The sequence below is a fragment of the Podarcis muralis genome, chromosome 9 (genome assembly GCF_964188315.1).
Source record: "Podarcis muralis chromosome 9, rPodMur119.hap1.1, whole genome shotgun sequence".
In the NCBI taxonomy this organism is placed as follows: Eukaryota; Metazoa; Chordata; class Lepidosauria; order Squamata; family Lacertidae; genus Podarcis; species Podarcis muralis.
Genome location: NC_135663.1, coordinates 45,742,422 through 45,746,904, shown reverse-complemented (window position 1 = coordinate 45,746,904; position 4,483 = coordinate 45,742,422).

Genomic DNA, 4,483 nt, shown 5'->3' with positions numbered 1-4,483 from the left:
AACATAAGGTCTGGTAGTGCAGTGGCTCCTTGGATGGAAGAGGACTACTGTTAGAGAGAAAAAGGCTCCCCCTGTCCTTTCTTCAGAATTAAAAAGAAGAAAGACTAGGAGCAGCCCCAGATACTTTGCTTCTTGAAGCAGAGCAGCAAATGATGCCCCTTTCAAAGTGTTTAAGACCCAAGGCCAGCCAAATTATTTTGGATCTTGAGGCAGACCCTTCTTCCTCCCTTGCAGTAAAAATACAATAATAACAAATTAACTTTTTGCTGCCTTCTCATGACATTTAAAATCTGCTGTCTGAGGCAGCCGATTAACATTGCCTAATGGTAGGGCCAGCCCTGAAGAAGGCAGTGCCTTCACTCTCCTTCTTCTTGGGGCCATTGGAGTTGAAGTATAATTCCCATTATCGCCAGTCATTGGTATTATACACTGGGGAGGATGGGAGCTATAGGTGGGAGCCCCCACAGAAGACACCACAGCAACAAACTGGACAACATCTTTAACTGCTGAAAGAATCATGGGGAAAGGAAGAGAAGGCCAGACTGGTCTTTCTCATCTAAGCAGCCACTGCAGAGCTGGTGCCATCCCTGTTTGCCTAGCCTTAGTCACAGAGTAAGTCTTGGGCCTGAGGGGCAGGTGGTCAGGCGAGGGACAGGTGCAAGCAAAAGCAGAGCAGGCAGTCCTCTTGAGTTCGGCTGCGTTTCCTGCCCCAATTCTCCTTGAAGGAATCAAGCAGAGGGCAACTGACTATAAGGATCTCATTTAATTTCCTACAACATCCTAATTGGCAAAGAAATCCAGCCAGAAGGATTGACACCTTTGAACAACGCAAGCACGCAACAACCTTGACCATCACTAAGAAAAACCTATCAAACTGAATATGTTGCTCTTAGGCATACTTAATTCACTGTTATCCTTGGATTCTCTCTCTCTCTCTCTTTAAAATCTCCATAAGGGAACAAAAGCAAACAAACAAACAAAGAATTGTTATGGCTCAATGGAAAGTGTGTGCCAGAATCTACAATTGCTCTCAAATCCATTTTAATGAGAAACTCCCAGCCTGTAATACACTCTAAACAAAATTTAATTGCCTGCTTAGTTTTCTTTATTTTCGTAAAATGGCCTCCAAAACTGCCACGCTTCATGCTGCCAGTTCTCCATAATTAATATACAGAAGTTGTCCTTCTCCCCCTGTCCCTCTCCATCTAGAGCAGTGGCCCGCTGAGACAAGGAAGGGAAGTGTGTTTACCTTGCTGGCAAAAGAGAAAATGCTCCTTTAATAGTGGGAGGAAGAAGAAAGGAGAGGTAGGCCAGAAGCCAAACGTGCTGTATACACTTGGCAGGCACCTCAGTCCCCAGAACTCTTCTTTTCCACATACTCCATAAAGCAGCAATACTTTTAATATGAAAAAATACAGAAATGCAAAAGGTGACCTTTCAAGAATATTGCAAATTATAACACTAAGGGTTAACTCTTCTGGGAAACTGCTAATAGCAGAACAGATAATCTGGATAGATTACAAACCAGAGGGAAAGAGTTTGATGAAAGTTCCTTCTTAGTTGCATTCTTGGTGAAAATCAATATAGGATTTAAAGAAAGATAAATGAATCAAGAGCAGTGATTATGGACCCTAGTGATCATCTGACTAAAACATTATTAACCCCTAGATTTATTAGACTAGTTTCAGAGACCAGCTCCCTTCATATTTATAGTGAATAATCATTCTTATGAATCAAAACTGCACATCTGTAAGTCCCTGGTGCCTCTTTTTGGTACAATGCTGCCCTCCTGTGGAAAAGAAAGCCATACCATAGCTCTTGAAACTGAGTGCCATATTTCAGATTGGCACCAGCTCTTTTGTATGGGTTTCTATTCCAAGTTTTTGGAAAACACATCAAAATCTGGTAAAATGATGCCGTGACAGCACTAATGCTGGAGGGAGACGCAAAAGCAAATGCCTCACTGGAGATACCCACAAACTTCTGACCGCATCTGCACTATACATTTAAACTAATATCACACCACTTTAAATATGCATCGCTCCCCCAAAGCATTCTGGGAACTGCAGTTTGTTAAGGGAGCTAAGAGTTGTTAGAAGCCCCCTATTTACCTCCCAAAACTAATTCCCAGAGTTCCCTGGGAAGAAATCTGCAAAAATAAACTTTCACCCCCTAAAATGACATACCCTAATCCTACGGCATTCTCTCTGTACTGGCCCAGATCCCTTGGCAATCCAGACTCTAAATTTCTATCCTATTTCAGGCTGGAGTTCACAGGGCTGGGCTGACCAAGGTTTGCAAGAGTCCATGCAAAGCCACCAGTGTCCAGGACCACAGAGTCATGATGTCCCCACAGGTTACTTACATTTATACCAGCAGGAATTAGCAATCAGACAATAAGCAATGCTAAGAATCAAAGAATGCCTTGTTGTTGTTACAAAAGACAAAGAGTGATAAATTATATATATATATTAAACAGGGACTAATCTGCAGGTTGTTACAGAAACATTTCATGGAGCTACTGTTGAGATGAATGTAAGAGATGTTATGTGCCTCTCCTGCAGCACTAACTAATCCAACTTTTAAAGCAACAAAGGCAAAAGGAAAGCTTGAAACTTGAGGTGGGTAAGGGAAGAGGTAGAAAGCAGACTCAATGAGGGAGCTTTTTGGCTTTCAAATCCTTAAGTAAAGTTAATGAGTGCTAATGTGTCCGCTGGTGGTGGCAGTGCCTCAGGCAGGTGTTTCAAAAAGGCCAAATCAGAATTTGTCCATGATGGCTTGATTAGCTGAAGAGGTCAAACAGAGAGGAAAGTATTTGCAGAGTCCTGAAGTCTCACACTACTGAGGAGAATCCCTCCTTGTGGATTAGTGTCGGCAGAGATCAGGGGACAGTATGCTGCAGCTTTTTGCCTTGTGTGCTTTGCATACATTCCTGGGCAAGGGATCCAAAGGGTCGGTGCAGGAATCACAGCTGAAGAATCCATGAAAAGGTGGCCATCCAATCACTGTTTTTAAAACCTCCAGTGAAGGAGAGTCCGCCACCTTCCAAGGTAATCCATTCCACTGTCAAAAAGCTCTTACCATCAGAAAGTTATCCCTAAGGTTTAGTCGCAATCTCCTTTCCTATAACTGAATCCACTGATTTGGGTCAGGAGCAGTAGGAAACAAGCTTGCTCCATCTTCCATGTGGCAGCCCTTCAGATATTTGACTATGACTATCATATCACTTCTCAGTCTTCTCTTCTCCAACTCCCTCAACCATTCCTCGTAAGGCTTTATCCTTTATCCTCTTGGCTGCCCTCCTGTGTACATGTTCCAGCTTGTCAATATTCTTCTTAAAGTTCTGGTGCCCAAAACTGGACTCAGGAGTCCTGGAGATTTCCAAGTCAAGGTACTAGGGCAGGGCAGGGCCACCCATGAGGCAAGGAGAGGGGGGGCCTCAGGCAGCAGGATTCACAGAGGCAGCAGATCCCGATGTCAATTACTCATTACTCCCTTGTTCCTGATGTAGATCTTCACTCGTCTCTTCTTCCTCGGGTGTGGTGGGGTGCCATTTTGGGGTTCACCTCAGGCACCAAAATGTTGTTTTGGGCTGCCCTGTACTAGGGTTATACCTGTGAGGTTGAGCTCCTTGGTGAAAGGTGCTTTGGCACCAATGAACAACCTCCTGATGATGCACAGCTTTTCCCTGAAGAAGAAACCTACTTTAGGTAGGAAATACCTGACTTAAGCTTCTTTCCTTTCTCCATTCCCCAAGCGAGTTACCCACTCTGTCTCCCAGCAAAGTGTTATGAACTTCTTGATGCCTTCCAATCTAATTTGGCTTCCTGCATGTCTATCTATCTAGTGCCTAGTGCCCTCCCTTCCCCTTATTTGACATCAGCCTCTTTTTCCCTTCTTCCAGCCTCCTCATACAGCCAGCACGTTGTTCCTCCTTTCAGACCAGATCCCCTCTATCCTGATCCCATCTGTCAAACCAAATAATTTCTAGTCCTGACTGAATGTTTCCTCTGTGCATAATGTTCTAATTTCAGAAATAAACTGTTTATTGAATTAGTCTGGCACTTGCTCCTCATATTGTCTAAAGTAAAAAAAAGTCCATTGTTCCTCATGCCCGGCTCAACAATGTCTTTCGGCTCAGGTCTCAAGAACATATTCCCCCCTAACATGGGTAATCACTGATAAATGTGAACAAAAACATGTGGTAAAAGTGCCTGTTTGCATCTCAACATTTGATCTGGCAGTATCATTTTTTGGGGAGAATCAGTTCTACTAATCTACAAAAGCAAACGAGCTCTTGCTAGTTACGGTGGAAGCAATCCATCCAATATATCTGCATATGCAAAATGATCGATACCACAAGCTTTTCATAAATGTAATGTGATAGTTTGCATGCTCTCAGATGCCTAATGGGGAAAAGAACATGTTACATATCGATTTAATAGGTGTTAGAACTCTCAAGTGCATTGTAGAGGATTAAAGC